Here is a 23,595-nt window from a genome sequence, read left to right as displayed (position 1 = left end):
ATTACTTGTCTTCTTTTGAATTAAAAATAACTGTTGAGATTGTCCACACAGTTACTGTGAATATGAAGCTTTTTCAGGCAATTTTAAATACAAATCTGACTTCTAGAATGGAAAAGCAAGATCCTTATTAGAATTCTACTATTATTAGCAATCTACTATTTTTGTAGTAGAACAAAAAAGTGAAACCAAACAGAACTGAACAACATAAACACCAAACCAAGCCCACAAAATCCCCTCTCTGTGAGCCCCACTCCACCCAGGCTTTCCCCCTCTCACCTGAAGATTCCCCTCCAACTTCATGAATACCTTTTAAGCTTTTCCTCATTCCTCTGCCCACAAATTAAAGCCTTTTTTAGAATCTTTCCCATTATTCTCTCTCCGCTGAGAAACGAACACATTTTAACAAATCAAGAATGCATGAAAAATTCATTCATGTATTTGTACAAGTCTTTTAAGACACAATTATGAATCCTTGATTCGCCATACTTTAGAAAGTGTCCAATTAATAGCAGAAATCCTAATTTGTAAAAAGCAAATTGACCTACTGTACTGTTCAAGATGGTATCTTTATTTAGAATGAGTTTAGAGAGGAATCCAGAAGGATGTTTAAAAAATAGACAATATACCATTGGGAGATGTTTTATTCATGGAGACATTGTGAGAAAAGGATTGAAAACACTGAAGATGGCTTAATTATAATCTTGAAATTAATGAAACAATTATGTCTATTTCTCTAGGCAGTGTATGAACTTTTAACATGGGTTGGATCAGCACCAGGCTACAGATTTTGGGGAAAGAATTAGAAGTAACAAGATTTCAGATCTAGTTTGCTTTGTTTTCCCCTCCCTGTATTTATCTGGTTTGTTTGTATAAAACAGAAGGAAAAAACCACACCCTCTTTTACTGAGAATTCCCTGCAATTCTGGAACGGGCTGTGCTGATCCACCTGTAGGCAGCACTAGGGAAACTCAACACAGCACCAACTGTGGAAATGCATTTTCCACATGAAAGGAAGGACCTGAAAACGAGAGAAAACCTTTTCCCCACCCCAGGGAAGGAGGAACAAACCCCTCCATCCATCCCTGCCTTCCCTGAGGGTACCAACAGCAGCAGAGGATGGAGCAGCACTGAGCTGGCACCACAGGAAGAATTTGATATAAAGGAGTGGTCAGAGGCTGAAGGGAATGCACACACACAAAAAAAGGCAATAAAGTATGACTGCAACACAATAATATGCATGGTTAAAAAAAAATTAAAATAAATATATGTATGTCTATATATATGTGTATGTTTTCCTTTTGCTGTGCTCATTTTCTATTTATTTACTGCAGAATGCTGCACTGATGGAAATGAACCATTTTAAATTAAATCAAAGTTTTCCCAGTCAGAGTCTGGCCAGATCTGTGGAGCCCAGTGAACATGCAGGGCTGTTCCTGTCAGAGGAGTGCATGTGGGGTTAGCACAGGTCTTGGGTTTGGTCTGATCTGTGTTGGACTGTTAAAAAAAACAAACAAACAATCTTATTTTTGACTGCCAAGCAACAGCAGCTGTCAGTTTGCAGTTGGACTTCCCAGCTTGGTTTAACATTTGTATAAGTTTGGTGTTAAATCTATTATTATAAATCCACTCCTGTAACTGTTTGATGGTAACAATAAATAATTCCAGAATAAAGCATGATCCCAGTACAATAATGCAACGAGCAGGAACAGGGCACTGTCCCTCCCAGAGGCAGCACAGGAGGATGGCAGCAGTGAACTTTGGTTAATTAATTACTGCTCAAATGGCCTCTCTGGCACAGCCCCATCCCTGCTCTGCTGCTGCTCAAGGAAAGAAAGAGAAAGAAAAGGAAAAAAAATCAAGCATCCATTCAAAATTTCAACATTTGGGTCTGCCATGCATTACTGAAATGCAGAATTGTTTTTTTCTTTGCCAAGATCTCAAAAAGTTTATTTATACATGGTTTCAAGGCAGAGAATGGCAGGAGCTGTTTGTTTACTGACTTCTGCTGTGTATTGGACATTTGGGATATTTTTATTATAATTTTGGCCTAAGCTAACTGACCTGGAACAACTAATTAATTATTCCAAGCCTCACTTTGCCCATCTAAAAGAAATATATTATCACCTGAAGAGCCTTGGGAGGTGACTTTGATATTTTTTAATAGAAGTGCAAATTCGTATCGCAGGTTTACAAATTGCAATGCATTTCAAACAAGTGGAATTTAAATAAGTCTTCTTTGATCGTCCAGAGAGAATTCTGGAGGATCTCAATCCCTGTTCTTGAAACTAGATTTTCTTATTTAAAGAATATCAGTTTAGCAACCATTCCCATTCTAATATGAAGTGTCTTTATTATTTGTAAACAAGCAATTTCTTTATTAAGGGGAAAATCACTCTCCTGCTGCTTGAGGCATGTGATAACATTGTAGATGAGTTTTGTTTCTCTTGTATTCATGATAGGATTTATAAGTGAGCAAGACACAGCTTCACTTTAAAAAAAAAAATTGTGGTATCATATAGGAAACGATTTCAGCAATTCTCAGGATGATTTCTCACATTACTTTGAAGAAGGAAAACAAACAAGAACCACAATACACCAGCTGGGCTAAAATCTCTTCAGCTTTTAGTCTGACCCAGATGCAATTTCTTTTTAAATGGGGTGGAAAAAACCCACGCAATACGTGGAGCTACCTAAATATTAGAAACATAAGTAAATAAAATGTTTCAGCTATTAGATTTGTGCCTCAGATGTGTTTTCCAAATTAATATGCCTCAAAACGATCGCAACATACACCTGGCATAGTGAAAAAATAAACATTCTTTTTAAGCAGAGATGTAATGAAGTGGAAATAAAATGTAAAGTCAGTCCAGTGTTTTGTACTGAGTCACCTCCACGGACGAGGATATTGAGATTGTTGGAGGAGCCCAGGTCCTCAGAGCAACTCTGATCCTTTGCAATTACTGCAGGAAGTCCATTTTCTGAGAGGAAAGAAAAGGTGCAAAATAAAGGGAAGTAGCAGCCATTGTCTGTTATTATTCTCATAAAAAATCTGCCTTAATTGCCATGAAACATCTCAGCTGTCCTCGAGCAGAAAACCTCAGGGCACCCTGCCCAGGTGTGTTGTTCTCCCAGAGCCTGGGGCTGGCAGCCAAAGCCCAGCAAATTGCTGCTTCTACTGAAATCTGCCCCAAAAAGGCTCTGTGTGTCCGTGGGTTCTGATTTACACCAGACCCGAGCCAGGCAGACCTGGAGAACAATGAAATATTCATGAAATAGTCAGGACAGTATTCCTGCAGTGCTGACATCACTTCTGTGTCCCTGGCCCTGGTCCCAGCTCATTTCTTCCATTTACCCACCACCTCAGTAGAAAACACACAGGTGAGAGAAGTTAAAAATGGAATGGCCACATCTCCATGTGAAAAATTCTGTTATTTTTAAAGGGTATCATCATCCCATCCCCTCCATCCCATCCATCCCACCACCTCCATCCCATCCCTTCCATCCCAATTCCTTCCATCCCATCCCATCCCATCCCATCCCATCCCATCCCATCCCATCCCATCCCATCCCATCCCATCCCATCCCATCCCATCCCATCCCCTCCATCCCACCACCTCCATCCCAATCCCCTGATGCCGCTGAAGATGAACAGATCACACAAACACAGGTCGAGGTATGGTGAAAAGAAGAGCAGAATTTATTTTTCCTCCCAGGATTGTGGCTTTTGACCACAGCCAGGGATTGGATGGTCAGGATAACACTTTCTCACTGCACTGGCCATGAGAGAAAGAGCAGAGTTTATTTTTCCCCCCAGGATTTACAGGTTTCTGACCACAGCCAGGGATGGGATGGTCAGGATAACACTTTCCCACTGCACTGGCCATGAGAGATGCCCATCACAGGACGTGGAACAGAAAGAATGTACACATATCTATGTTTACAGTTACTGTCCTGGGAAAGTCCTTAGAAAACCATGTCAGCAAGCTCAGAAGCTGAGTTTTCAGGGCGACAATCCCCTCCATCCCATCCCATCCCATCCCATCCCATCCCATCCCATCCCATCCCATCCCATCCCATCCCATCCCATCCCATCCCATCCCATCCCATCCCATCCCATGGATCCCATCCCATGGATCCCATCCCATGGATCCCATCCCATCCCATCCCATCCCATCCCATCCCATCCCATCCCATGGATCCCATCCCATCCCATGGATCCCATCCCATGGATCCCATCCCATCCCATCCCCTCCATCCCATCCCATCCCATCCCATCCCATCCCATCCCATCCCATCCCATCCCATCCCATGGATCCCATCCCATCCCATCCCATCCCATCCCATGGATCCCATCCCATCCCATCCCATCCCCTCCATCCCATCCCAGATCCCGCTGCTGCAGGAGCTCTCCCAGGAGCACAGTGGGACCCCCAAGGGGGCTCCTCACCTCTGCAAGAGAGGCTGCAGCTCTCCAGTGCTGAAGGCACAGCTGGCCAGGGGTGACTGGCAGGAAAATGAGCCCTTTGCAGTCAGAGAGAGACAGCTTTTGTCTCTTTTGGCGTGCGATCTTTTTCACTGAAAATTATTTTTCAAAAGCAATGTCATCTTTCATATTTAATGATATTCCTCCAAAGTCAGAGCAGTGGAGCATTGCAGCCAGGGTCAGGTTTTGCACAAGAACCAGGAGAAGTTAATGCTGTTTTTAGAGCAGTTTTGGAGCAAAGTTTCACTGGAGAGCTAATTACAGAGAGCTGAGAATGCCTCCAGTTTAGAAGATACTTAATCCCTCATGGAAGAGCTGTGGGTGCTGACTTTCTTACCTTCTTTCTAAAGTGCAAGCTGTTAAAAATGCTAATTGTCTGAATTCACAAAATTCCCTCTTCAAAGAGAAATAACACTGTTTTGAAAGGCAGCTTTTGAATACGATTTTGATTCTAAAGCAGCCTATTTAGAGAAAATGGGATCCATAAATGTCAACACCACCTGTAGTCTGCTTGATAATGTGCCTGCTTTCTGACAACAGCATTGATAAGCCACAGGCACACTAGAACAAACATCTCTTACTTTATCTGCTAGATAGAACTTGAAGGGGGTGGTGGTTACTAGGAAACTTTCTGCTCCTAATTTGTTTCAACAGAAATCTGCAAATGCGAGTTTAAGCATCAAACAATGCCAAGTGGAATTTGGCGGATTAGCATTTTCCCTGAGGAAGGCAGGGAGGTTATGAAGCCTCCTTGGGTGTGGTGACAATCTCAGTACAAAAGTGCAAAACCCAGGGAATTTTGAGGCAAACTGTCTTTGGAGCCTGTTGTGACCATGAGAGAAAGCCGTGTGACACATTAAATGAGAAATAAACATTCTGACAATGCAAAACCCGATCTTCTGCCTTTTACCCCTAGAAAAGACAGGACAGAAAAAGCCTTCAGGCAGGCACAACACCTGAGCAGGTTATGAAATAAATGCACTGAGACAGCGTTTTACATGAAACTGCTGGGTGGAAATTATGGTTATTCCAATTACAAGGAATGAAATTTTGGTATTGTGATAAGGGCAGCTAAAAAGAACAAAGAAGGAATAGCTATAGCTAGCAATTTTTTTTGTCTGCTGGAAGTTTCCTGGGGAAATTTTTAATAATGGATGTCATTTTCCTACAGGAGTTTTTGTCAATATGTTATGATGACACAAAGTGGTAGCTTAAATCCAAGAAGTAACTAAATACTTTCAAAAAGCACCCATAAAGTTGTAAAAAGTTTTGCTCTCATTTTTGAAATGAGTGTTGATCTTAACAACAGAAAGGTATTTAAAATGACATTCTAATGAAACTTCTTTTTATATCATTTGTTTCTTATTTTGATTGCCAGTTTATTTGTACACCGAGAAAAAGATGCAGGGGAATGAGAAAGGAAATCTGAAGTCAAGCAGCCCTCTGTGAAATATTCATTGGTACTTGAACAGGACAATTTCAAAGGTGTTTTGCATTAAAGTCTTGTAAAGGGAGGGAAAAAGGAAAAGAAAGCACACAGATCACGGGAGTTTCCATGCAGAAAGTGAGGTCAGTGACACATTTCCATCCAGGGGTCACTGCCAGGACACAGCTGGACAGAGCAGGGAACACACCACGAACCTCTCTCACCATCTCAGACTGGGAAATCACCCAAAAGCTGTTTTATTCCAGGTTCCCCCAGCCCATCTCTGCTGAAGTCGATTCATCTCAGGCAGGCAGAGCCTGGTGGCTCAGGGAGATCTCCCATCAATTCCTGGAGGTTGTGGGAGCTGAGGGAGAGATCCAGCAGCCAATTTACAGCTCCCCACTGCAGCTCCAGAGCCTTTCCCACACTGCCTTAAATGCACTGCCCAATTCTACTTCAAATAAAATCAAGGCAAAGGGCTTCAAAACCACTTCAGACAGATTATTGCAAAGTCTAATACGTTTTATTGGTTCTAAGTAAAAGGCTTTCTTTCATTAGCTTAATTTAATTCCCTCAGCGAGTTGCTATTCTTTTGAAAATACCAAAATGCTCACAATTACTCCATGGTGGTTATAAAAGAGCCTTTGAATATGTACTGATATTTCCTTCCAGTTAGCCAGCCTCTTAAAAAGCCAGGCCAAACTTCTCTGGTACTGGAAATCAACACTGCCAAATTGAAATTAATGACAGCAAACGTGAACCTGGCCCTCTGCAAGAGCCCAGGAGGAAGTGGGATGGAAAACGTGGATTAAACAGGAAACACAAGCACTGAGCCTGTCCTGCTCATTTTGCTGTCAAAGGATGACAAGAGATGGAAATTCAGTTCCCTGTGAAAAAATCTCCTGGGGAATATTTACAAATTTCCTTGGGTCGCTCACATCTGTACATGGAATTTCCCTCCCTCTTTCTCCATACAATTAAACTGGTGCCTGCTCAAGTTCCCGACAAGTGCTCAAAGGTGAATTATTGCTGAACTTTAGACAGGGCTTTTATAACCTGCTTTCACTAATCTCAGAGATGAAAACCTCGGGAAATCATTTCTTCACACGTTCATTTTATCTTCTCTTTCAATTAGCAGAGGTGCCAACACTCTGCATGCACCAACAGAGCTCCCTTTTACCTTTTTCTCTTTCTACTTAATAAAAGAATTGTAAGATTCTCTGGAACCTTAAAACCAGCATGAAATGAGACACTACTTGGACATGAATGAAATTGTCTTCATTTGGCTGTGGGGCTTTTTTTCCCCCTAAATAATTCTTTGATGAGTTGTTTTTGTTTTGGTTTTTTTACTAATCATCACATATACTCATTAACAGTATTGATTTAACCACAAATGAACCCAAACTCTGATTAAACAGCTACTGAACAGGCAGAGCAGAGGCAATAGGAACAAAGTCTTCCCCTGACCAAAACTGCCCTATTTATATGACTTAATAGGTGCCCAAAACCTTCCTCATTTATAGACACAGTAGAAAAATTCAACCTGGATCATTTACTTTGAGACTCCTATAGAGGACATAAAGCAGTGGCTGAAAAAAATGGGAATCCTTGTTTTAGAAAGAGGAAATGGAGACATTTGCTGGAGTGTTGTGTAGTCTGGCACCAGCTCCACAGACACATCCTTCAGCTGATCCAGAATTGAAAGTGTGTTAATACAGGGCAACTTGGATCCTACTGAAATAATTACTCTGTTGAGCCCTACAGAAATGCCAGAATTGTGCTAAGATTGATATTTTATTTTTTTTTCTGAAGTTTCCCACACAATTCTCTCGCAGGATCCCTGAATAAAACTGGACAAGGTTGTTGATACTTTTTTTTGGTAATCTAATTTTCCATGGAAATGGTTGCTTTACCTTCTAACCTGGATTTTGCATAATATCAGCCTCTTCCCTCCTTCTGACATTCCCTCTTAGATGAAAGTCAAAGAGCAAACAAAGGGAAATAACTTCTCAATCTTCCTGAGCTGAAAGGTCCTGCCAGGACATGGATGAGCAAAGATTGTCTTCCTCAGCACGAGGAACAGACAGATGCTCAAGACAGAGATTTTCAGTCTGGCTCAGAACTGAGGCTGTGACATTACTTCATCTGCCAATGGCTCAGAGCAGGGGGGGCTGATCCTCATCTCAGTTTTTGGGTTAGGATACAACTTTCCATGGTTTTGACACCGAAATGTGCTCGTGTTTGCAAAATCACATTACTGAGTTTATCAGTTCCTCAAACAAATCATTGACTGCCTTGCACATGAATCATAAAGACTGGGGAAAAGCTTATTTTGAAGCTCATTTCTTCTGGTGCCACTGGCAGAAAGTTGATTTCTTCTTCATGCAGAAGGTTCATTCAAAAACTTGCTGCTCCCTAAGAAAATCTGTAACTCATGAAAGAGTCCTTAAACACACCTGGTCAAACTGAAAACTGCCTTTGGTGGTAAATTCACAAAGACAATGCAAAACAGATCTGACCTCTCTCACTGAAGAACATTCCCAAAGTACCAGAGAGACTGACAGCACAGCCAAATTCTCTTTAAATTAAACAAGGAAGATCACATTCAGTAGTTAAAAGCATTTTTCCACTTAGTCATATATTTATATGACACTTCGGATAGAATCCAGGCCTCTCAACATTCCAGATAAGAATATCTCATGAGAATGAATATATTTTCAGCTTCCATCTGTGATGTCATTACAGCTCCAATCTGTTCAAAAGCAGAAAGTCAGGCCCCAGTGAAAGTGTCTCAATCTGATTTTTGTACACCTTGGCAATGGTGGCCCAGATTTCTAATTTAATAACTTTGGGTCAGCTCTAAACTCTGCATTCTGGAGCTCCCAGGCTCGCTGCCTGCATGATGAACCACGAGCCAGCTCTCAAATGTTTGCTGCTGTAAGCTCTTTGAAAAGGGGGGATTTGCCCACATTCACTTCTGCTCAGAAAAAAGAAAATTTAATGGCACCAAGTGCCCAAAGAGCAGAGACAAAACCCAGCCCTGGTGCAGAAGGGTCCAGGAGGTGGAAGATTCCAGGGCCAGGCTTGGCAAACTCTGCTCCAATTTCCCTTCCCACTTGTCCTGGGCTGTTCCTAACCTGAACAATTGAAGACAACAAGGACTGCTCGTTTAAGAGAAGATTTGAGTGAATTTTCATGCTTGAAAACTGTTCCCCTCCCTTCATTCTCTCCCAGAGCTTCAATTTCCTCCCCTGAAACTTTTTGGATAAAATAAACTTTAGTGGATTTCTTATAGAAATGTCAAAGGAAAGGTTAAACTGCTCCTGTCTCCATCAGAATTATTTTTTTTTCCTCCCTTCATACTTTTTCTGTGGTATGAAATAAAGAAGCAGATCATTTGAAATAGCACTGGATGACAAATAAAGGAGTTTTATATTAACTCAGGGAAATCTGAAGTTAGATCATGTACAAAACCCCTAACAGTTGACACTAGAATTTTCTCCTTATCTATCTGATTTCTGACATTCAAGAATGTGGCCTTCAAAATTAATTTCCTTTTGAGCCTGATTTTTTTTTTCCCTGTTCCTTCTTGTTTAACAGTTATTAACTATCTCATAAGCACACACTGCACATCAAAGTAGAGAGCTACCAGAACACAGACCTTTATTTTCCTCCATTTGTTCTACTCTGTATTTTCATCTCATCTGATGCATAGGCTGCCAGGTGATGTTTAAACAAAATTCTGTCAAGTTAATAATTTTTTTTTTCCTGTATTTATTTTAAAGCAGCACCTGTTATCTCTCTGCTGTACCTTCTGTGATTTCCCAGCAGCTGACTTTGGCATCCCTAAGCTTCTAAGGAATAATCTAAATAATCTAAATAATAATTCTAAATAATCCTGCCTCTTGCCATCTAACTGCCCCTCACGTGGGAGGGAGGGAGCTGTAGAATTTAGGAAGGAGGAAATGGCACTTTTTGGGACACTGCTAATTTCAGGCAGCTCTCTGTCCTGGTTTGGGTTGGTTTGGTTGACATGATGAATGAAGATGACAGAAACCAGGCTGTGATGAATTACAGCCACTTCCAGTCACAAAACTGGACAGGTAATCCCTGAAAGGGAGATTCTCTACCTGCACAGCTGGAGCAGGAGCACGGAGGAGACTCCAGATGTCAGAAAGTGCCTGGAACCTCCCACCTTCCATCAATTCTTAGGAGGATTTCAGCACTTCCAGTTCCCATCTGGAATGCAATTCCAATAGCAAAACTAGAGGCAAACAGGAGGGAAGGAAAAGCAACCAGCCCAAACCATCTTTTGAGTTTCCTAAATTACCCAGAATTGAGATCCAAACTCATGATTTAGTGACACAGACTATGACTAAAATACACATATTACGGTCAAAGGATTATGAAAATGAATCAGCCTAGTACCAAGTAGCTTTAGAAATTAGGATATCAAAGGGAGTTTAGCTCTAAGTGCCCATGGCAGCAAAGGGGGGGCAGTTTTTAGGCTTTTGGTTTTCCTACCAAGGAAATGATTTGCCTCTAAGCTGGATGAAAGAAGCAGGTACATGACTTTGAAACAAGTGCCTGAACATATACTCTGCCCTTACTCAGGAGATTCTCACTTCTCTCCTCAATTCACCCATCCAGGCATTCCAGGGGCATTTTTGTTCACAGAGATCCTGGGTCACACCTACAGGAGCAGGAGTTTCTTATTTGTACCCAAAAGGACCAATGACAACAACCCTCTTTGTTTTTACTCTTAAAACCCTGAGTATCTTCCCTTAGAAATTTACAACACACTCCATTATTTCAGCTTCTTTCCAAGTGTAGTAAATCCACCACAGAACTGTTTTATTTTTGTGAGCTGGATAAAATTGAAGAACTAGGAAACACCACGAGGAAAGCCAGGGGTATTAAAGCCCAAAATTCGTGGCCATTAGCAGATAACATTTATCCTTGAGAGAAGTGCCAGAAGGCACCGAGTCCTGACCCACTCCTGTCTCCCTCTCTTTAATGCTTCACCCTTTACCTCAAAGGTTTTCCACACTTTTGCAAAGCTCAGCAGCTGAAGGAGAACTTCAGGGCTCCTTTCTCTCCCCTAAGAGCAGGGAGGTTGGTCCAGGTGACCTCCAGGGCTCCTTCCCCTCCTGAACCATTCTGGGATTTTGTGAGGGAACCTTTTCCTGGGATTCTCTGTGCTTTGGAAAAGCCAAGATGCAGCCTTCAGAGGAGACAAATTCTAAACTCAATATTCCACTCATGAAAAGCTGATGCAGCCACTGAGTCACTGAATTGCCACAAAATGAGAATGTCCACAGCCCTGAGGAGGGGGCACAAGGCACACAGTGACCTTAACCCTCAGGAGCTTTTCTGCTTTCCTCATCCATACATCAACATTGCCTATACCCAATGCCACCAGGGCAACAAAGCCAGCTCTTGGCAAAATTATTCCCAGGCAAAAAGGAAGAGCCTTTCCATCTGCAATTATTAAAAAAACAAAACCAAAAACAAAAACAAACAAACAAAAAAAAACTTCATTTCAATTTTTGAAAGTTAAGAGGCAAACTGGCTCTGATTACAGCAGCAGAAGGGCAGCACACACAGAGAACTGCAGGAGAATTTCAGTGACCCCTGAGAGCGTTACTCCATTCCAAAACCCCTCTGGCCACCCCACTCTGTAAGGAAGAAGGCTGGGAGAGGGCAGAGAAGCAGGACAGAAAGAAAACCACCTCAAGTTTTGTTGTGAACGGGGCTTGGCACCACAAACCCACAAGTTTTGCAAGAGAGGAAATTAGGAAGAAAGTTCTTAAGGTTCTTTTAGTGCCCCCCAGTTTCCCATTTCTTACCTGCCTTGCAGTGATGCCCACATCTGTCAGGCAGACTAAAACCATGTTGTAGTAGCCACTGTTAAATATTTATGGGCACTACCCAAGGATTAAAACACTTGAAAAATTACAATAACTTACCCCATTCTCAGGTACAAGCTTTGAGAGCTGAATTTTAAACATAAAAGCACTTTCAGCTACTTGAATAACATACAGAGAAGTGAAAAGCACTATAACCCAGATGAAAGATGTGCTTCTTGTCAGTACCAATGGATTTTATTTTTTTCTTAATCCCTACAACTTTTCCTACCTCTCTTAAGGAAACAGAAGAGAAAGGTGCATGCTAAGGGGCTAAGAGACACTTCATCTTGCCTTCCCACTCATAATCTGAAGATGACTGTCAAAGGATTTTTAATTTCCTGTGCTAGGGAGATCAGGTTAATCTCCAGTGAGAGGTGTTAACAAAATCCTATAAGCAGAGCTAAGTTCTATGCACTGAAACCTAAACCCATTGGCACTCATCATCAGTAATTACTCCTATGCCCAAATAAACCTTTTTATATGACAATCACTACAAATATTAACTCTGAGTCTGAAGTGCATGTGTGGCTACTGAGTTAAGAGTGTTATGTATTTACAGTTTGTTCTGGACAGGTGGCAAGACCTTTTTGCTTCTAGAAACTTCTGGATTGTTCCAGCATCTAAATCCATCTGCAGGACACAAGAATTCTCGAGATGAAAGCCACTTGTACCAGAATGCCTAAAGATTATTAGCATGAAGATCACTGATCAGATCCAATGAAAGCTTTACACACCTCCCAACCCAGACAACACTCCTGAATTTATTTACACTTTGTACAGACTAAAGCAGCACCTCAGAGTCTGCTGAACTCTCCAAACGTGCTTCTTGCAGCCATTAAGAGACAGATTTCAAAGCTGATAATACTACAGGAGCTGTTAGCTCAGTATTTGCTAAAAAGTGCATTTTCCAGCCTGTGTGTTACCTGCTTGTGATACTCTACTGTCTGAGAACATCCACCCTGGAGATGTTTGTTAATTTAGTTTTCTGTTTGAACACTTATTCAGAAGTCTTTGCCTTGATGTCTCAGGTAACAATTTTACTATGAGCAGTCTCCAAGTCAAAAGGAGTAACTGAACACAAGAAAATCATGCACCATGTGGAGGTAATCACAGAATTATTGGACATTTTCTCCTGTCTCTGATGTATTCCAGATATTCCTCTTGAACAAAGCTCTGCAGAGCCCTGAGTAGAAGGGTATCAGGGACCACAAAGTCAATTCCCAACTCAGCATTAGTCTCATTATTGTTCTGTGTCTGACACGTGGATTAAAGAAAGGGTATCTGTTTCATTATTCTAGGACTTTAGGAAAAAAAACCAAACATTTGTAGCCTTCTTTATACTCTGGTTGGAACTGCAGGGTGATCTAAGAGTGTCCAAGCTGAATTCCTCTCAGCCTAACCCAAAGATAAACTCCAAGATCGTATTCAGTGCTGTGAAATTACTGATGGGCACTGGATCCACAAGTGGAAACCTGTGAAGTGTGCAGAGGGTGGACATCACCTTCTGAGTGTCACCATTTGGGGGATGCTAAATCCTCTTCTACTGTGCAGCCTCAACTTGAAAGTCAGGTCTGAGGTCAGCTGTGAGCTCAGCTGGTGAAACACAGAAATGTTTCTGTGCTGCCATTCCTGGTGCCACACACTGAGCAGCCTTTGAGCAGCTTCTCAAGAGAGCTGATTTCAGGGACACAGAGGTGACTCCCACTAAGGGGGGACAACCAGAGCAGGATTCTGCTTGCTTTAACAGCACACACAATTGTTTGGCCAAGAGAGACTCATTAAGGGTTTCCAATCCACAGGAGCTTTTCCTGCTGCCTTGCAATGTTCTCCCCACCTTTCTGCAGGCTGAATTCCCTCTGAGCCACAGATGTCTGCAGCTCCAGCAGCTCCAGCAGCTCCAGCAGTGGGGAGCAGAGCCCAGCCCTGCAGTGAGGGGAACACCAGGCAGGCTCACTCCACAGCTTAAACAAAGCTCTTTCCTATTTCCCACCTCTCCACGACAACAAAGAAACCCCCACTGTATAAACCCAGTCTTCTCTGACTTTTATCCACACTTTCTACACTCACCACTCTTCTGTCATCCTCTATCACGGGTTGTATCATGCATATGGAATTCCCAGGAGCTGGTGTCTCCTGCAGGGCTGTACAACCATTTCTGGCACTGATATCTCACCCTCTGCAGGCTGCAGCGCTGGCAAGGCAGCAGGAAACAGATTAAGGATGTAGATTACTGAGGGACAGGATTAGGTCTAGAATCTTCCAGCTCTCTGTGGGGAGGCTTCATGCTCATGTGGCTGTTTTTGGCTCAGTTTTTGGGATTTCATGTTTTCTAGTAGCCTTTCTATTCCACTCCTCAGCAAAATAAGTTACAAGAGAGTGGGGGAAATTATTTATTGGGCTGCTGGGAGGAAGTTGATTTTCTTTTAGAGTATTTATCAAATTCTTTCAAGTCTCTGTGGTTCAACATATTTAGCTACATCAAAGTTAAAGCATACACTTTTGAGCTATTCATTTTCTGTTAAAATCCACATTCTTGGATGCTGAAATGTTTACTGCACTTTTTCCAAGCTTTGGAGTTAGTGGTCTGCTGGCTGTATCAGTACTAAAACTATTTGGGATGAGTGCAGTCTGCAAGAATATTCACTGAAATGATGTACTGAGGGAACAGGTTCATTGTTTACACTAGGAAGATGAAATTAGGGCTAAACATTTACAGAAAAGTTCCTTTTATTCCTTCTACCCCCACAGCCATATTCTCAGTCACACATCAGCTCTCCAAACCTGAATTTACAACAGGAAATAAAGCTGGTGTCATCTGCCACCACAGTAAAACACCAGGGCTCACACTGCACTTTTTAGAGGATGGAAATGTTCCCTTCCAGGTGTCGAGGTTTCCTCACACCAGGCTTCTAAAGCAGCAAACTGCACCCCAGATGCCCATCCCTCTGCTCTCAGCTTGTCTCAAACATCTGAGATATTTCAGCAGATGTCAAGCTGGGAGCTGACAGCGGCAGAACATCGCTCAGCACGCGGAGCGCGGAACACAGACCTGCTGCAAACCTCCCCACCACCACTGATTACTCAGTAGTGCTTCAGATGATTACAGAAACACGAACAGGAGCTGCTGGGGGAATCTTTATTCCTCAGGATTGCTGCACTCAGGTTTGATAGACACCTTTCCAAAAGGCTGTGCATGAGGTAAAAACAAACAGCGGTGGATGGAGCAGAAGATGAGGCACCCAGAGGGAGAGGCTGGCCTTGAAAATAGATCCTCACTAAGATTCCTTCCACTCCTACCTGGGATCAGCCTCTCACCACTCATCTGATGTTCATGTAGAACTCCTTCACCTTCCACATGCTCGTGCTGACAGAAATCACACAGAATAAAGTGTATTTCCAGAGGCTGCAGAAAAACAGAATGAGCAGAAAGGAACTTCCCCACCCTCCTGTTCCCAGAGATGCCAAAAGTCCGAGCCACAGATCACTGCTCTGGCTGAAAGAACACAGAAAAAGCTCCAGTGTGATCAGCTGGGTCCATGTGTGGCCAGATGAGCTCTCAACATCTCCAAGGCACTGTTGGGTTTGCAGGTTCCTCCTCCAGAGACAGGCTGGCTGCTCTCAGTGATTTCACCCAGCTAAACACGCAGCCTCTGCACTAATTCACACACAGCTGCCACATTTACAGCCCTGCCTCATGGCTTGGGAAGAGCCAGAGTCGTTTCCACCTCCTACAGCAGAAAAGTAATTCAATCGACCTCAATCCTTTTTACAAATTAGCCTTCAGCCGGCAATTTCCACTGCAAAACTATTATAACAGTTTTCTAACTGATTCAGTTCAAGTAATAGCTATTCAATAACATTTTCCGAGTAGGAAGCACCCAGATTTGTCAGTTTGCATGTCTAGAGAGGTCTTTACAGGCTATTATTGTATTTCTTACTCTGTGTATGGATTGTGTGCCACAAAAATATCCACCTGCTTCATTTTTTTAATCACAAACCACATCACACACCTTCCCCACCATCACTGGCAGCCAAAAAAAGCCTCCCCACAGCTCTGAGAAGAGAGGAAATGTGAAGTCCCTATAGAAGAAGTCACCTCTCATTGTGAAAGGGGTAGACAGGATTTAAAAGTAACTCTGGTTAAAGAAGGATTAATCCCCAGTTACCAAGTACAATAAAAGCCTCGAATGTTCCTTCTTTGACCAAAAGGACAAATCAGTCTTCTCACCCAAAAATACGACAACAATTCAGCGTGGTCTGGTCACAAAGACAAAATAAATTATTGCAAAGCAGGCTATTACTTTGATATTTAATGGATGATGGAAAAATATAACTAAAGCAGCATGCCTGACACCATGGCACAGTGAAATCACTCGTGCAGAGTCCTACAGAAAAGCCATAAATCTGCATGAAACCACAGTTTACTCAAGATGCAAATTAAGAGTTAAACTGGAAAGCAGTAGAGTTCCAGTCCCTTTAGAGCTGTGGACACTCACAACTGGCCTTCCTTACTGGCTGCTGTGCTTGGCTCTGTCAAACAGAAAAGAAAATCTGGGGCGAAAAAAAAATCAAGTGAGAAGCAATTTTTATTCAGAATACATTAATCAATTTTTTTTTCTACAGTATAGGAGACCTATATAACTTTTTCCTATATTTTTGTGGTTTCTGTACAGCTTTGGTCTACTTGTTAAAAGAAAAGAGTTGTAATAACTTAAGGGCATTAAACTTCTTGGTTCTTTTATTAAAAACTTCTCATCTATCATGAGAATTCTCCTCACATTCTCCTAATGTGCCTGAAACATTTTTTTTTTTATTGGGTTCTTATTCCAGAGGTCTTGACTTGTTCTGGTAATTTGCAAATGCTGCCAATCCCTAGCAACGGCTGCGTTGTAAAGCTGTGTATTTCTTTTATCATCAAGTTACATTACAGAAATTTAGTACCATTCAAAATGTGTTTAATACCTTTCAGAGGCACAACACTAACAACAGTGGAGCTACAATTTTTTTAAATTCTTTAAATTTTAGCAGGTTAGAAAAAGTACACAAAATATTATTTATTTTGACAAAGGCCATTTATCACTGACTTTACCTATGAGTACAAATAATTAATTTGTTTGGTATTATACTAATCATTATTTTCTGTGAAAAAAGGAAAAAGCAAAATATTTCTGTGAATTAAATCACAGAATTGTGATGTGATCAACAGCTCTAACTCCAAGAAATATGAATTAACAACTATCTAAAAATTAGTTAAGGAGCTGATGCAGAAAATCAGTTCCCAAGAGTTTCAGTTAAAAATTTTTATGATTTCCAAATTAGATATATGTTCCATTAGGGGTTGCACTAAACTCCCACAGCTTTTGGCTCTGCACATTTTACTGTAATGTAGAATAGAATAAATTATGTAGCAACCTGTTAGGAGCCAATGGTGGTAGAACTGTATTAAAAAAATAGATTAAGAAAAAGATTACTGAATAAGGGTTTGGCATAAAAGGAAAGGAAAAGCCAATGAAAATGACACAAATTGAAAAAGCTCCCAAAGGAATCTGATTTTGTAGCAAAAGCCTTCTCCTGTACTGAGGGGTGGTTTTGGGGTGGAGAAAGGGAGGGTTTGGTCTGAGGTTTGGGGGTTTTTGTTCTCTCTGACCACGGGGTAACCACAAATCAAAGCAATGGGAGCTGCAGAGAACCAGAAAGTGCCACAGCAATGCCTCGAGCTGCAGGGCATTTCTCCATGAGCATCCCCTGCAATAAGTGATGTTTGTGAGCAGGGCTGAGCTGTGCTCCCAGCTCTGAGCTCCGCAGAGGGGAGAGCTCCTCTCACCTCACCTGGGCAGAGCTGGGCACTTCCCCTGCTGCAGGAACACAAACAGGGGACAGGGACAGCTCTGGCACCTTCCTCCAGACACTCACCAAGGGCAGAGGCAGGGCAGGAGCTGCTGCTCATCCCTGGTGTTCCAAACCCTGAGTTTAAATTTGACATTTGTCAGGGGGACAGAAACAAAATGCACCCCAAAGTTCACCCCCGTCTCCCATCTCTTCAAAGCTCTGCCTCACCAGCTTCCCAAGACTGCTCTGCTGCTCCTGCACAGAAAGGCAAATGTAACAGTCTAAAGGTCTTGTGAAGAGTGGGGATAGAAAACCTCTTGGGTATCTCTGTGGATGGCAAGAGATCTTCCTCAACAAAGTGCTGAATATACAATTCAATGCTGAACAGTGCTACAGACATCGTTATATTCAGAATTGTTCATGGAGTAAAATCATCTCTTTCACAGGTCTGACAACTGTAAACTCTAATTTTACACAAGAGCTCAACATCTTTGTAAATCAAAAAGACGGACTTGTAAGATACACATATTTATAAGTCTGAGTGAAACAGATCATTTTCCTTTTCAGAGACCTTGGTGCTACTTGCCCACGATCCACCACAATTCCATATGTGTAAATAAAGTGCCTGTTAAATGTGTTACAATATCTATAGTCCCTGATTTGTTTGTTGGTCTAGATTAGAAATGATCACAGAGTTCTCAGGTTCTGTCAGAAAAAAACAAACCATTTTAAGAGAGGCCAGTTCTCCCAGGTAATCTAACGTGGCACCCCAGCTTTCATTCTGTACAAGTCACAGACAAGGAATCATAAAATGTACTGTGATTTTAGTTACTAATTTATATTTGGAAGTAGATGTAAGCCCTTTTCCCCTTCACATTTTAAAAAGTTTATTATTAATTTTTTGTAAACCAGACACATACAAGCAATCTCATTTGCAAGAACAGAAATACGAGGTCAAACCAAAGCTCCCTCCAGTTCAATCCTCCAGCAGCTGCCAAGGGAAGATGACTGAGGAAGCTCGTGAGAACACCACAAGTATCCAGGGATGGAGTGTACACAGCGTTCTCTGGGAATGTTCTCCATGCCCAAGATTCAGGGGTCAAGAACTTGTTGAAGAAAAATAATTTTTTTTAATACAGTAAGGCTTAATAATTTGAATTTGTTACTTACTTGTCCAATTGCTTTTGAACCCACACAGATTTTATTATCTACACACAATGCATTGGATCCACAGCTGAACCTCATGCTGTGTGAGGAACTGTTTGCTTTAATCATTCTGAGCCAACCACTTGCTGAGTTTGATAGCTCTTAATTCTCAGATGGAAGAGACAACTCCCTCCTGTTCTCTTTCCCCAGCTAATTCATACTTCCTCTCTTTTTCTTGTTTTCTTTTTCTCAGCCTAAAAGCTCCTGGCACGAGTTGCTCAAAACCAACAGTTCCATTCTGCTGATTATCATGCACATTCTTTTCTAGATCTTCTGCAGTTCTGCTCCACCCTGAGACAAGGATCAAATCAACAGACGAGATGGGATGGATGCCCATGAAGGAGATAATCATGTTCTTTATTTTCCACTCCTTATCAATGTCCTAACATTCTGTCTGTCTCCCTGGACTGGAACCACTGTCATCCAACAGTTCCACAAGCCATGAGAAACATCAAGGCCTGGCTTCAGAACCTGTAATTTTATTTAGAAATCTAGAGCTGCCCAGGATAGCTGGAATGAATGTGGGGGAAACCACTGCATTTCACTCAGCCACACACTTTGAACACCGTTATCTATCAGATTTCAAAGGTGCATTTGCCAGCATTTCACAGTGAATGCATTCATCACACTTTGTCTTCCTGGAAGAGCAATTCTGCTCTAAATAAAACACAGGACCAACAGAAGCAGCTTTTCTTTACTCCTGGTTTTGTGTGGAAAAGGCTCCCCAGCCAATGCTGAGCTGCACAAGGTGTGAGGGACAGGCTGAAATCAGAGTGTGCTGCTGCCAGGGGCTGGGGACTGCATCATCTCCCTCTCACGGACAGCCCAATGCCATAAAACACATCCACATTTTAATGCATGGCAAGTTACTTAATCTTGAAAAAAAATAAAAATTAAATAACATCTAAGTCTTCTAAATTCAATCGTTTGCAGTTTTGGACAGCCTTGGAGTCCTCCAAAACTTGCTTTAACCTTGGCAGGGTATTTATGCAGGGTTAATTAAAGGCAATAATGTGAGCTATATTTTACATACTAGGTTATTTAAATGTACACTAATATTTAATGTATAAAATAGATGTTGAAACATATTTTGGCCAAAAGCTGTATCAAACTCAATAGAATCCAATGCCAAATTTGATTGGCATCAGTTAACAATCCCCTGCTTTTCAGACAGAGAAAAAATCAACAAATGCAAATGCTTTATTTTATTTTCACCCCATAAACAGTCATTTTATAGTGTCTATTAAGCATTAAAAGTAAACACAATCACAACTCTGGAATTTCCAGAAACATGCAGAACTCATTTAGGCAGCTCCTGAGCAGAAAAAGGTGCCATATTACCAAGCAGTTTACATTTTTATGTACTCCTTCGGGAATTTTCTGTGCAGGCTTCTGTTATCAGAGTGGCAATTCCCATCTTTTGTTTTGTCTCTAACAACCTGCCAGGATAATTAAACTCACAACTCAGCATGTCTCAGTGCCTGCAGAATCTTCTGGACAGACATCAGAAGACTGGCATGGAAGCAACTCGTGTCTCTTTAATGGAGAGGAGAAAATCTCCAGCAGCAGATGTCCAGTTAATCCAGCCTCAAAGGCAGGAACAAATGCCAGGCACACAGAAAATCAACCAAAGCAGAAAAGAGCACATGTCCCCCTGCCCCAGAAAAGGAGAAGGTCTGCTGAGCAGATCCATCTATTCTATTTGACCTGGCCAAGTGCAAATCCTCAGCAAAAATGCCAGAGAAAGTCTCCTCATTTCCAGCCCCTTGGTGCTCCCAGAACTGACCCCAGCTCAGGACAAGGATGCCCAAGCTGCAGCACAACTCTTGCAGATCTCCACTGCTGTCTCACCACGCTCCCAGAGTCCCTCCCAAGGCACCACCTGCTCAGATTACACAAATTTAACCTGGGAACCTCTTGAGACACTGGAATCTCCTGTCAGCAGTGCCAGGTTATCACAAAGCTCTGTCGCTTGAGAAGTCTCACAACCTCTCCTCTGGTCCAAGCTCTGGTCTACTCCAAGGCACAAGAAAACTCTTAAACCATGGGTTCCTCCCTTGCAAGGCCCATTTTGTCAAATATTCTCAGAAAATAAAGATTTGGCTGCAGGAATGGAGTTTTATATAGATAATCAGCGCAAGAGGAAGGAAACATTTGGAAGCTGTTTGGCCAGCATGTGTCTCTGTCTGTTCAACAGCCCCCTGAAGATACTCAGGAAAGAGGGGATCTATTTTCACTTCTTCTATCAGACTCATTTAAGGACATGTTTTGACTCAGTTCTTTCACACTTAGGTCACTCTCCAGGAATAAATTGACTGGATTTTCAAGTTTTTCTTGAAGAGACTTGCTCAAACTGTTTTGTTCTGCATAATTATCCATAGGCATCAGCTAAGAGTTGGCCCAGCTGACCCCTCGAGCTTCTCCTTGGCACTTCAGACTATATTTTAGGTAGCTCCCACTCAGATTATATTGGCTTCTCCAAATTCCACATGTGGAACCCAAAATTTACTAGGTACTTTATAGAAATATGATTTCTTAACTCAAGACTCGGCATTGTGGCAGTGGCACAGCAAGGAGGGATCAGGCAGATTTGTCATTCACTGCTGGAAACAAGGACAATGTAACCCCCTTCCCCCATCTGAAGGGGAAATGTGCAGCTGAATTGTTGGGAGGATGCTCTTCACCCACTGCAAAAAGACACTCAAGACATTTATGTTAAGTAGGTCCTTTACAAGGGGAATGAATTTTAAAACCAGAAAACTCAACCTTGTTATAGAATCTGAACTAGATATTACAGAGTTAAACAGAATACTAAGGAGCCTTTCTTGTGCATTTAGGTCTTCCTTTTTTAAACAGAAAAAGAATGAAGTCACTAAGAAGCTTGAGCAGCTTGATATTGATCAAAACTCCCATGCATGGTGGTGAAAAAGTTTGTTAGCTTGTCCTTTCCCATATTACTGTTCAAAACTTAAAAATACTTAATGCATATGCTCACCAGAACTTCTGGAAGAACGAGCACTGGTGGAAATAGAAGGTTTGCTCAGGATAATCTCCTGCTGTTTGACATTGTCCAGGACCCACCATCAAAAATTAGGCATAAATAAAGTTTTATAAGCTCCTTTTGCATCTGTGTCATCCTGGGATCCAAACATCCCACTACAAACTGCAGGATGTGACTCTGTGTCTGCTCAAAGCTGTTCCATTTCACAGATTCTTTCCCAAACCAGGGATATCAGTTTGGATGGAACAATAAAAACCAGCTCTGGGGCCCAGCCTGGGCATCCAGGCTGCTGCAGGAATTGGAGTACCTAGAACCAAGGTGGGTAATAGGAATCCTCAATTAGCACCTAACAACTTCTTCTGCAATGGACATGAGGGAGTTCCAGTGTCCTCAACAGTCTAATGAATGCTTTCCTCAAGAGAAAAAAAAGAGATTTTACACCAATCACCTTTTACACAAGGAAATGGGATAGAGCTCTTTGCTCTGAACTAGTATTGTGTGCCAGGAGATTCTTACTAAAATGTTTTAAAAGCCAACAGATTCCTTATTCCAGTATTTCCAGCAAGGCCTCATTATTTCTACTGTCCTCCAGGGTAAACCCCACTTAAGCTTGGCCCATTTAATATACCAGAAGAATAACCAGAAATCAAATAGAATTTTGTCTGTGACTTGCTGAACAGTGTTAAAGCAACTCAAAAGAAGTCTGAGTGCTTTGGTGGCAAATTGCCACCTGCCCTAAGAGTGTCCCAAAGGCTCTGTGAAGTGACAGCTGATTGTTCAGTGCTCTGAACTTCTTCTGGCACAAGTCTTTCATCCCTTATTTCACAAACTGTAGCAGGAGTCAGGAAAGGCATCTTGTAAACAGCTGTACAGTCAGATCACCTGCACGTGTCACACGTTCCCAGCACCTCCTCAATAACAACAGCACAGAAAGGAAATAAAATAACATGGAACAAACCCTAAATCCCAACAGGATGAAAGTTTAAGAACAGTGGGAGACCAATCCTGATTTCAAGAATTATATAGTTACTACACCAAAAATAAAAGATAAACTAAAGTTCTCTTAGAGTGAGGCACATCCATTAAAGATGCATGGGTCATTTGTACAGTTGTATTTTTAAAAATATTTAGGCTAAAAGTAATAGCAAATATTTTCTTTCTTTCAGTCCTGAAAAGGTCTTTGTGAAGATCAAATGATATGAAGTTAATTAATTTTGATAATCAGCTATGTTTGGTATTTTGCCAATTTAAACTGAATATTTTCCAAAAGGAAAAAAAAAAAACAAAACAAAATAACAAATTTTTATATAGGCAAGTCTAAGAAAAGCAACAAAAGCCAATATTTTGGTTATGAAAAAGAGAGATGACATGAAAGTTTTGGGGGTTTTTGAGGGGCATTTCTTTTTAAATATGACCTTAATTTCAGGGAAATAGCTGGTCTTGAACATAAAGATCCTCTGCATCTCTTAAAGCACCATAAGGCATTTTCTGAACACTTGTCAGGAATTCCTGCTGGTTGCCCATTTGAAATCCTGCAGGTTTCTACTGCATCCTTACACAGGGACTATTTTGAAGCTCTAATTAGAATAAAGAAGTCCTTGATTCAGTGGAGTGCTGAAGCCACCAAGTGATCATATTGTTAGATTTAACCTTTCCCACGAGATGCATCTTCTGGCGACAAAATAGAAAATGCAGCAACATTTATTATGTTCTATTCATTACTCAAACATATTGTACAGTA

Source organism: Poecile atricapillus, chromosome 12, assembly GCF_030490865.1.
Source record: "Poecile atricapillus isolate bPoeAtr1 chromosome 12, bPoeAtr1.hap1, whole genome shotgun sequence".
Taxonomy (NCBI): Eukaryota; Metazoa; Chordata; class Aves; order Passeriformes; family Paridae; genus Poecile; species Poecile atricapillus.
Note: the sequence above shows the minus strand (reverse complement) of the source record.